This window comes from Chlorocebus sabaeus, chromosome 3 (assembly GCF_047675955.1).
Source record: "Chlorocebus sabaeus isolate Y175 chromosome 3, mChlSab1.0.hap1, whole genome shotgun sequence".
Taxonomy (NCBI): domain Eukaryota; kingdom Metazoa; phylum Chordata; class Mammalia; order Primates; family Cercopithecidae; genus Chlorocebus; species Chlorocebus sabaeus.
In genome coordinates, this window is record NC_132906.1 from 38,798,858 (window position 1) to 38,811,632 (window position 12,775).

Consider the following 12,775-nt stretch of genomic DNA (forward strand, 5'->3'; position numbering starts at 1 on the left):
CTGCACAAAGATAAGAAAGTCATAGTTTTTATTATATGAAACAAACTGAAATATCTGATTAGGGTCTGAATTCTTTTTGAAGCTTTAAACAAAATACGAGTACAGAAAATGTTATTTACTGAAATTTTAATTTAAATAATTATAGATTATTATTCCATATTAGTTTAAAGATAAAATTAATGTGGAAGAAGAAAGCATAACTTAAAGAATTGTATCTCTTTAAAAAGTTCTTATGGCCGGGCACGGTGGCTCAAGCCTGTAATCCCAGCACTTTGGGAGGCCGAGATGGGCGGATCACGAGGTCAGGAGATCGAGACCATCCTGGCTAACCTGGTGAAACCCCATCTCTACTAAAAAAATACAAAAAACTAGCCGGGCGAGGTGGCGGGCGCCTGTAGTCTCAGCTATTCGAATGGCTGAGGCAGGAGAATGGCCTAAACTCGGGAGGCGGAGCTTGCAGTGAGCTGAGATCCGACCACTGCACTCCAGCCTGGGCGACAGAGCGAGACTCCGTCTAAAAAAAAAAGAAAAGTTCTTATATATTTTATCTATTTAAAAAGTAAAATTTGTTTGTAGGAGGGTTTGGGTTCTTTTTTATGATAATTATGTATATTTTCATGTTAGCATACTTTAAAATGAACTATCAATCTCAAGTTTTGGTTTTGAAGTAACTTTGTATACAATTTATTTTACAATGTCATCCTGGGAAGCACATGTGAAAGTTACCTTTTCAAATTCAAATAATATTAATAAGAAGCTATAAATAATTCCATCACTATTATAATATTAAAAAGAAAAATAGAACCTTCCATAATTCTAATGAGGAGGGTGTGGAGAGTTGTGATACATATAATAATGAGTTTAAAATGAGTACTAAATATAGGTCGTGTTAGTAATTTTAATGGCATAGTTATAAAATTAGGCTCCATCTAGTTTTATTTGATAAAATATCGTAGTAGATATTAAGAAGGATAATTCTTATAAAAACCATTGACCTCAGAGGAAGATTAGAATTATGTAACAGTGTGGTTTTGCCAATTAGTATTTAGTAAACAATACAAGCACCTATGTGACCCTAGTCCAGAAGATTTTTCATTTTTACTGATAAGTTCTTAAATAAGTTAGTGGTTATAATTTTTCATACTTACTGGTTAAGGTCACTGAAATACATCTTCTTCTACCACACATATTTTGGGAAACTTTCAGAGACTGCCATGTGAGCAGTGTTCATTTTCTTTTATAATATAAACAAGAGTAAATCAGAAAGAAACCGTATGGCTAGTTTAGCGCCATTCAAGAACATAATTTTCAAATCGTGGTACATGGAACTTAGGGATTCCATGCAGTATCTTTAAGCTTTCTTTTAATAAAGTTTGGTTGTATTAGATGGTGCTTTATTTATTTCTTCCTCATCTGTCACCCAGCCTTTTACAATTTTTGTGGGAGGTTGCGGATTATACAAAAACACTTTGATGGAGATATAAGAACTCTGACACAGAAGGACAGAACATTTATTAATAAATGTATTCCATATGCATAAATGTTACCTTAAAATTTGTTCATATCTAACCCTTAATTCCAAATTCAGTTTGTGATAGTTAAGCCTAATGGAATATTACGAAAAACTTGAGATTTAGTTTTGACCTAGATATATTATTCAGTGGGGACATTTTAATTGACCATTTAAAATAATACTAAGAAAATAATATGCTATTTTAATAACCTGTACAAAATGTATTGTTTGAATTCTAGTATCTGATAATAACATATTATGATCTATTTAAATAAACTATATGTAAAAACATATTTAAAAGGTTTCTGGGTATTCTGAGTTTTTCTTTATTGAGCAATGAAAGTATAGATTATATTATTGTTTCATGTTTCTTTTTTCTGAGGGTGAAGTAAATCCCAAAGTGAAATAACATGGCAGGATATTACCTAACACATGCCATCACTCTTTTTAAAGTTATTTTAAGAATAATGCAGCTGTTTCTAACTTTAATTACAATTCATAAAATAATTTAAGCCTCAAATTATTTAACTATTATTAAGTGGACATTAGTTCCACTTCATAGTTAAACAAATTTGGAAAATGCTAGATTAAAAATATTAAGTATTAGGTTAGCATAACTATTTGAAAAATCTACAGCATTCTTTTTATTTTTCTATTCTTTCTTTTTCTTTCCTTTTTTTTTTTTGAGATGGAGCCTTGCTCTTGTTACCCAGGCTGGAGGGCAATGGCATGATCTTGGCTCACTGCAACCTCTGCCTCCTGGGTTCAAGCAATTCTTCTGCCTCAGCCTCCCTAGTAGCTGGGATTACAGGCACCCACCACCACCCAGGCTAATTTTTGTTTTTTCAGTAGAAACAAGGTTTCACCATGTTGGCCAGGCTGGTCTTGAACTCCTGACCTCAGGTGATCCGCCCACCTTGGCCTTCCAAAGTGCTGGGATAATGGGTGTGAGCCACCTTGCCCAGCCCTCAGCATTCTTTTTTTTTTTTTTTTTTTTCTTTTTTCTTTTGTATATGTGAATAATACCAGAAGCTATTCCATTAATCTTTATCACCTAAATTTCCCCTTTATTAATGGTAACCTAAAGTAGGGCCTTCTGAATATATGGCATTGGTTAATTAAGAAGTATATTTATGATACTTTACCTGTATGTCCAATATTATATAATAGATTGATTTTTCCTTCAGCATAGTCTTTTTTTTTTTTTTGTGAGACAGAGTTTTGCTCTTGTTGCCCAGACTGGAGTGCAATGGTATGATCTCGGCTCACCACAACCTCTGCCTCCCAGACTCAAGCAGTTCTCCTGCCTCAACCTCATGAGTAGCTAGGATTACAGGCATGCGCCATCACGCCTGGCTAATTTTGTATTTTTAGTAGAGACGGGGTTTCTCCATGTTGGTCAGGCTAGTCTCGAACTCTCAACCTCAGGTGGTCCGCCTGCCTCAGCCTCCCAAAGTGCTGGGATTACAGTCGTGAGCCACTGTTCCTGGCCTCCTTCAGCATAGTCTTAAGGAAGCATCATGGGTGAGAGTCACAACTGAACGGGGCTGGAATTGTTCAGGCGATCTTATTTTTCTCTCTTGATACTTTTGGTTCAGTAGTCCCAAAACTTGTTCTCCTGGAAGTGCAAATTTTATCTTTTCATTTACTTTACTTATAGATACTTTTAAAGCTGTAATTTCAGACTGTACTGAATTTTACCATTCTTTTGCAAATATATGTAGAAGACTTACTAATATACTCAGTGCACAGGAAATAAAATAAATAAAATAGTAAAATAAGTGGATTTGAAGGATATTTTTGTTTTGTCTTATTTCTGTGGTCTCAGAGATGTTAGTCTCCTATTGGGCATGTATCTTGACACTCATGTCAATATATTTTAAAGATTTTTCATAAATCTGAAAAGGCATCCCATTGAACACACACACACACGCACCCGGTTTTAGTTTCTGATGAATTTCTGAGTTTCTTTCATCTGCATCTAAAAAAGCAGAAAAATAATATTGCTCGTTTTACCATAGACTTTATTCCCTTTCAGATGGAACTCCCTTAGTGCAACTTCTCTCTTTTATAGTCAGTGATGGTGAACCTTGATGGTGATGGACTAAAAGTGAACTTACGATACATATTTGATTGCATACCATAATGAGTTGTCAGTTGTTCATTCTCTTTTTAAATCCTATGTATGTCTCTACTTAATACTATTTCTCTTTAGTCTTACTTTTATCGTCTTATTTGTCATCTCTCAATTTCCATTGTTTCCTAAACATTATATCCTTTTGGCCTTTTAATTTTTAAATTTCTTTTTCTTTTTACCTCTAGTGAGTGGTATCTTTTGATGTATATGGGCTGCCCTTACTACTGATCTTAATTTATTGAACTTTGCTGGACCTGTGCTGTTTATTCTAGAATCATGTATAATGGGTTTCACTATCATACCTCTAGTAAAAGAGTGGAGTTGATCTGTTTCCCTGTGAGAAATATTCTGGTGTTATAGAGCTTCCAGTTCCATTAAACTTGGGAACCACTGGCAAGAGTTTTACATTTTGGCTTGAAATAACTCCTTTAGTAGCCTGTCATTGGCTGAGAGCTCCATTCAGGAGGGAAAGGAAGTACTGCAACAGTGAGTACATTTTATTTGCCTTTAAAAACTCATACAATTTAATAAGAGTAAACATAATGAAGAGGTTCTAGTAAGCAACGTAGACCATGATAAGAATACAAAAGTTTTTTTTTTTTTTTTTTTTTTGGTACATAATTATTCTTGCCTCGTCCACCTCGCTTGGTGTTTTCTAAAGTATGTTCTGAGGACATTAGTTCTACTTCATGGTTAAACAAATTTGGAAAATCTAGATTAAAAAAATTTAAGTACATTTTTTGATGACAGGATTTCTTTGAGTCAATAACAAGTTAATATGTATTTTAAATCTCCGAGAGAGAGATATAATGTATGTGTTTCACAAAGTCATTTTCTCATGGAATTTTTTTTTTCCCGTATAGAACCTATTATAGAATGTCTACAGGAAATACTTGGAAACCATCTTAACTTTTTTTTATCTTTCTGGTTTTCAAATTTCCCATCCATAACATGGGTAAAGATTTATCTCTGGAATACATTGTTTTAGAATTTCCAAATCTCTAATAATATGATATTTTTATGTTATAAATAGAGATTAAATAAATACATAAACAGTAATTTCTCCTCAATCACATTCCAAGCCTCTTCCTTTCTGTGAGTAGAAGACAAAATATTTTCCTGAAATTTTGTCCTTTTTAAGTACTTGTGCCATTAGTAATACTATTTTATTGCATACAAATAAAGATTTTATTTTACATATAATTACATACAACTCATTGATCTTTTAACTAATTCTGGAAACTTTTATGTATTCACTTTCAGAAATTGTTATTTATGAAGACTCTCATTATAGCTTTTGTAATATTGCTGTCTTTTTTTTGTGATCGTTACCTGATAACCTACATGAAGTTTATGTGTCCCAGCAGTGAGGTATTTTCATCATTTATTTGGGTTTTGTGTTTGTTATTCCACAATAATCTAGTCTAAACCAAAATGTGAAATTTTTTTTTTTTTTTCTTTTTCTTTTTGTCATTAAGCTAGCATTCACTACTAAATCAAAAAAAGTGTTGGGCTGGGCATGGTGGCTCATGCTTACAATCCCAACACTTTGGGAGGCCGAGACAGGAGGATCATTTGAGACCAGCTTGGGCAAACATAGCAAGACCCTGACTGTACAAAAATAAAATAAAATAAAAAAGTAGCCAGGTGAGGTGGTATGAACCTGTAATTCCAAGTACTCAGTTCCAGCTACTCAGGAGTCTGAGATAGGAGGATGGGAGGGATTGCCTGAGCGCAGGAGTTCAAGCTTGCAATGAGCTATGACTATACTACTGCACTCCAGCCTGGTCAACAAAGCAAGACGATATCTCTAAAAAAAAAAAAAAAAGAAGAAGAAAAGAAAAAAGTGTCAAAACTAGTAAATTCCATTGAGTATGTGTACATTTTTAAATGGAGAAGAGGCCTCCTAAAAGACCACAATTTCTACTTTGTATCAACATTTATATTGCTCTTTTACTAATAGGCTACTGTGTTGTCTCTGAAGCCTTTGAATAGTATATTAATTCATTAAAAGCTTGTTATTCAGAACTTCTAAAAGACAAACTCTTATTAGTACTTAACTGCTTTTGATCTCCTGTTCTTACCTTCCTGATACCAGTTGATAAATCAGATGAGCTGTGGTACTCTCAGATCAAACTCCAGAGCTTACTTGAGAGATCTCAAAGTGAGTTCATGCAAAGGAACTCTATAAATAATCAATAGATGCATACTGTAAGTGCCATCTCTTTTAAATCTTGATAGCATCAGAATTTTAAGTTAGTACATGAACTGGGCTGTTAGCTAAAACAGTGGAAGGAGATCAGTAATTATTTGTTGAATGATGATATACTCCTGGTGGTCACCTTTGTTACTGAAAAGTCCTTCTTCAGACATCAAGCTTGTACATGACAGTTTAATATGATAGCTTTTCAACAAATATTCTTTGAGTTCTTTTTGTACCAAAGCTACTTTAGAAAAATAGATTGATCTATATGCTCAAGGGATTAAAAGGATATACGAGAAGTAGAAGGTATGTTTTCTTCCCTTCAGAAGACATCTAATATTGTTAAGGCTACCATGACACTGAGATGATACCAGTCTGGGAACCATTGCTGGCATGGGTCTTGATTACAGTTTTACATGATAACAGCATGTTAAATGAATGAGATAGTTTAGGAAGTAATATGGGAAACCCAATATTGACTTTTCAAAAACTTCTGTTAACTTTAAGAAGCTTTTATTGGCATGTTTTATCATGTCTGATTATGCTCAGTTTTCCCAGATTGCATAATTAGGAAATTAGGGTCAACCCTCTTGGTCATGATTATTAAAGAGTTTATTATACAAAGCAAGGTATTAGATGTCAGTTTAATTTTAGTTCAGTATGATTCAAATTGTAAAATTTAAGGACACGTAATTTTAAGTGTTGGTAACCATTTTTTGGTATCACTTAATGAATTACTTAGGACACTAGTGACCATCTTATCTTGAAAAGACTTAATAAGGCTGAAAATAATGTGGAGAATGTACACTAATACATTTTTTTCTCTTAAGGTGATCAGATAATATAAATATTATTATTATTAGGAAATCCTGAATTTGACCGTCAGTACCCAAAAGAATGTTAGACTTGATTAGATTCTTAGAATATGAAATTGAAGTATTAAAGCAAATGGAAAAAGGAGACAGATCAAGGGGTTGAGAGTGTTGGTACTTTAAATTTTCAGTCTATTTTAGGTGAACTGTTTATTCTCTTCCCTTTTTTTCTCCATTTCTCTTTTTTCTCTTTAAGCTCCTCCTCCTTATTCTTTTCCTCTTTTATTTTGTTTTCTATGTGAGTGTTTGCCTTTTTATTCATCTTATGGGTGTCATGTGGCTCTTCTATAGGTTGCATATTTTCCAACCCAGACAGGACCAGTGCTCAAATGAAGTCTGGATAAATAGAGCATTATTTAAAGTTTAGAAAGCCTCTAAAAGCTTTGGGCACAAATGCATTGACATACCTGGTTGATCTTTTGTATCCCCTGATTATTGTAAATGCTTACTTTGTACTTGGCCATACTGGTAGTGGTTCTCATAAATGGAAAGACTTTTAGAGACTGACTTGTATTGGAACTTATTACAAAAAGATCTAGAAATGATAAAACATTCATCATATGCCCAGTCCACTTATATTGTATTCTTTAGAAATTAGCAAGGGAAATAAAATTTCTCATTAAATATGTTTAAAACTCATTGGAAACATAAATAATTAAGATGGGTTATTAAAATATATAATTCATTTAAGAAAAATTAAGGAACTAGAGACTAGAAAGTCTAAATTTTGTTATAGAAGCTTAATTATTAAAGGTTACATTAAAAATTTTTAGGCATAATTTAGAAATAAATATAAAATTTACATCTCAAGGTGGTGATGGTACACTTTCCTGTTTATTGAAAGTATTTAAAGTGGTCATGAAAAGACTGAATATGTGAATTTCCTATCTATTCTAATGACTATACTTATATTAATGAAATAATCACTGAGAGAACATGATTAAGATAGGAAAAAAGTGGTCACCGGGCTACAGGTAGATTTAGTGTCTTGATTCTTAGGCAGTTTTCAAAATAATTTCAAAGTTTTGACAGAAACTGCTAAGCAAAATTTTTAAGCAAACTGCTTTAAATAATTTTCATTATAAAAAATGTTTTATATTCTGAAATGAGAATTACTATGCTTTGAGGTTCCAATGAATGTCACATAAATGGCAAAGTATAACCAAAAAAATCTCATGACATTGTTCACCACTTTTGCCATTCTTGAACCCAAGGCTGAAAAACATTTTCAGACACTGTGCTTTATCCTGAAAGGATTTGGTGAAAAGGGATCTCTGAGGTGAATATCTGCTCTGCTTGGCCTTTGAAAGAAGGGGAGAGGGCAAGGCTGGTCTTGGGCAAATTACTTCCACCTCCCTTTTTGCCCCTGCTTCAGCTCCAGGGGAGCTGGAAATGCACAGGAGGAGTCAGAAGACCTGGGTTCGAGTCCTGGCTCTGCCACTTACTACCTATGTGACTTTGGGTAAGTTACTTAATATCTCTGGGTCCCAGTTTCAGTATAGGATTGTTGTGAGAATTAAATGAGCTATGTAAATGTGCTCTATAACCTTCCAAGAGCTATAGAAATATAAATTCCTATTATCATAGGCTTAGCCTTCTTCTCCCCTATTCTGTAGTCTGTTGTCCTCAAATATCCCTTTTTAAAGCAAGCCAGAATGACTTAACTCCTTTTGCTTCTCCCTATCTCCTCTTCATATTGGAAATATTATTTCTATCCTCTGTCTGATTAACCGTCAAGTATTCTAAGAATGTAAAACACAGTTGATTAAATTAATCTTCACTATAGAGAGTGGATTATTATGACCCCTTCTAAACCTTCCCACTCTCACCTTTCTTCTTTAATATTCCTTAGAAACATCAAAGAATCTCTAATGCATGAAAATTCAGACAGTGTTGAGGAGAAAGATTTTGGCAGAGGGAAGTCCCTTGAATCCTGTTTCTTAGCTCACTACTCCATTAGTTAGTAAAGTTGACTGGGAGAATGGTTATATAAATGTACCTCTAGTCCATTCATTTTCTCTATGGGAAAGGAAATGCAAATAGTTCAGAGTTAAAAGTTCTTCAGAGATCTCACTGAAAGCTTAACCTGAGGAGTATAGTAGAGTGAAGAGATAAGGAATTGGTGGCTGTTTGGTCAGTGCTTTGAGTATTATCTGATTTTCCTCAGCTTCTCAGAAATTAAGTCCTAGCCCACCCTCAGCTAAACTAAACTTGAAATTCTATCTTTATTGGGTGCTCAGTTTATAGAGGGTGCTTGCAGCTAAGGAAGAAAGAGAATTTGCCTTCTGGATCACACCTGGGTTCTGATCAAGGGATTTTTATGAGGGCATAAGAAGAGCTTGTCGCTCTACTTGTTCCAGTCCTCTCCAACAATCTAAGAATGCTTGGTCTATCTGTAAATAATAGTAATAATAGCCACTTACATGAGCCGCTTGCCATTAATGCCTAATTACCATGGAACATAATAACAATTACTCATATCATGATTAGATTAACATTATTAAAGATTTTGTTTTTATTTTGTTTTTTTTAGCCTTGAACCATTCACTTATGCTCAATACGGTTTCTTGCTGAAGTAGCAGTGTCATCTTTCGTAACTAAAAATTAGAGGAAAATATGGTAGAAATGAAATGCAAATTGAGACAGTAAAATACACTTTTAAATTTACCAACTAGTGGAAAAAATGAAATTATAATACTTGTGCTGGCAAGGATGCAGTGTTATGGGTACTCTTATACATTGCTGATGGTGCTGAAAATTAGTATGATCCTTTTGATTATTTTTTCCCGACACTTAAAAATGTTCATAACTTTTAAACCAGTACTCCCATAGTTGCTAATGTTCTCCTAGGGAAATAGTAGAAGAAGAAAGCTAATTGCTGGGAGATTATCATTGTAGGATTATCATGATAGTGAAAAACCAGAAGCTACCTAAGCATCCAACAGTAAGAGAATGGTAAATTGTCATTCATCTGCTGGATGAACTATTATACAGCTGTGATAAAAAAGATCATTACAGAGGTTGAATGAGAAATATATATAAGTGAATAAAAGCAATTTATAGCTTGAATAAGAAGACACTCAAGGTAGTGGTTGTTTTAGAGTCAAGTCTCTGGGTATGTGTATTCAATTTCATAAACATTCTGTAATTTTGGATTACATTTTACTTTTAAAAAGTAAAAGCAAACAAAATTAAAATAGAAACATGTGACAGATCATTATTAGTTTCTAGCTGCAAGAAAATTTTAGTAACAGTTAACCCTTAGCCCATTTTCAGTAGAGGTTCTCATTAAGAACCTGCCATTTGAAAATCTGTGTCATCATAGTGACTATATTATTGCCCTAGGATGTCAGCAAAATTCAGTATTTGAAAATGCCCTATAAAGCTGGTTTTAGCTTCTGCTGGAAACATTAATATAATCCTAAAAATATTGATAATGTTTCGGGCCTTCTAGAGCTCATCTTTATGCCAGAGATTAATACATTAAATAGATTGAAATGTTAATTATATACTTGAGCATACTAAGACACGTGTGTATGGGTGTGCACATATATGTGCACGTGGACAAATGTGAGATATATCAGTCTTTAAAAAGTTGTGATATTTGCTAAATGTTTCCTTTGGGGGCTTATCCCAGTAAGGAAAGTAAGAAAAAAAGGTAGAAAATAATTTTGTTTAAACTTTTGTTTAATCTCATGAGGCTTAACCTATTGACTTATCTATTATTGACCATTTTATGGAAAGAGATTTTTCTAACACGGAGCACAGTTTTAAATGAGAAAAAAAATTTTTTAGTGCTCATCGTATTTTTTTCATGAAAGTTATAAAGCGTTGTCCACTACTAGCTGTGAATTATAAAACAAAATCCAAATAGGAAACCAAGTAATCCTATTAAGAACATACTCTTATGATAATATAATTAATTTGTAAACTACCATATAATAATCTTGTTGTGGCATTGAATAGTATGCCTGCATCATGAACACTTGATCTCTTTCTAATTGGTACCATGCCAAAATATTGGTAAATGTTCAAAGAAGAACCTAAACAATTTATAGTGTGTCACTCAGAGTAGAGAGAGCTTAGAAAAATAGTCTGTTTCAAAGTTTATGCCACCGCATGTTATAACACTCATTAAATGAAGAAACAATCCTATGAGGTTTATTGAATTATGAAATTGATGAACATCCCATTTAAAAAATGTATTCTAGTGATAAATTCTTCGGTAAATTTAGGAACTTGCCAATAAAGTATACAGAACAGAATTATTTGTATTCTTCTAAGCCTTTGAGGATAAATATTTTGGAACATGCATTGTGAAGAATTTGGTGTGAAAATATTTGTATTAGTGAATTTTAGTGCTTTATTACACTTTTCTTCTCAATAGTCATGTTCTTGGAGGAGTTAATGCTCCATGTCTATAGATACGAAGAGAGGGAACTTGCATGAATTTTATAAAAATGATAACTGTATTTGATAAGCTGGTAGGATTTGTCTTAGCAAATAGGTTGCCTCTGGGTTCCTTTCTTCATTGTAAGAAAAATGAACATTTTGCTAATGACAAGATTCGTAGTCTCTTTTTAGTATTACATTAGTCAAGTAATCCAGATGAATTATAAAATCACTTTGTAAAGTGCCAATTAAGAGCTAGTTTAGCATTTTGTGTTAGGTTAACTCATTGGGATAAAATAGTCAAATTGAATGGCTCAAACTAATAAAAGAAAAACTGTTTATGTTGTTATCTGGCATTATAAAAAATAAAACTTTACATTTGTGAAGTAATAGTGATAGCTCATTTTATTGAACTATTGAACACTCAACTTTGTAGCAGACATTATTCTAAGCTCTTTTACTTAAATTAATTCATTTAAGTATAGGAACTGCTTATGGATACTGCAGCCATTTTGGGATAGCTCTTTCTCTCTGTTGAGTGAGAGTAGAAAGTATTGTGGATAATTTGTGTTTGACAATAGGAACTATAGTATGTAAATTATATCTACTTTGTTTTACTAATTTCATTATGTGTTTAAAATGCGAGATGGAAAGCACTTCCTTTTGGTCTACTTATATAAACCTTTAAGAGTTCAATGTGGCCAGTCTAATCCTCTTCTCTAGCCTCTCTATCCACTGGGAAAAATGGAAAGAGCATGAATTTTAGAGTCCACCATACCCTGGGAAAGATATAGAATATTTTTTAACTTTAGTTTTGTTTTCTTCGGTGGCAAATACCTATAAAAACATGTAACCTCACAGGATTATTGTGAGGAACATAAGAATTATTCAGTAAACATCTTGTTAGGTCATTGAATGATTGAAATGCTTGGCACACAGGTTGTTAATTAATGTTGATTCTATTTCTCTTGTTTTCCTTTAAGGCTTTGGAAAGAACAGTCTCTTTTATTGTTCACCTCCTGAAAGTAATGCTTGTTGACCCTTAATTGCAGCAGCAGCCACTGATTGAAATTTCCAGATCAGGAGTTGAGTATCCATTCCAAATTACCTCTCTAGGAAGTAAACCCAAGCTGCTGCTTTGCACCACCCTTTTCTTCAGACTAATTCCTTTTCCTTTTATTTTTTTCTGTTAAAATTTTCTTTTCTGTTTCAATGTGTATTAGTCCGTTCTCACACTTCTATCAGCATAAAGATACTACCTGAGACTGGGTTATTTATTTTAAGAGGTTTAATTAACTCACAGTTCTGCATAACTGGGGAGGCCTCAGGAAACTTACAGTATGGTAAAAGGTGAAGGAGAAACAAGCACCTTTTTTCATGAGGCAGCAGGTAGGAGGGCAAATGAGGAACTGCAAACACTTTTAAAACCATCAGTTCTCCTGAGAACTCACTCGCTGTCATGAGAACAGCATGGGGGAAACCATCCCCATGATTCAGTCACATCCTGCCAGGTCTCTCCCTCGACATATGGGGATTACAATTTGAGATGAGATTTGGGTGGGGACACAGAGCCAAACCATATCTTTCCGCCCCTGGCTTCTCCCAAATCTCATATCCTTTTCGTATTTCAAAACCAATCGTGCCTTCCCAACAGTTCC

The 12,775-nt window shown here is 33.6% G+C and overlaps 1 protein-coding gene across 6 annotated transcripts in view; it reads left to right on the forward strand.

Annotated features, from left to right (window-relative positions):
- TDRD3 (tudor domain containing 3) overlaps positions 1–12,775 on the forward strand; it is a 191,530-nt gene that overhangs the window by 158,331 nt on the left and 20,424 nt on the right. The gene's annotated exons all lie outside the window — the stretch shown is intronic.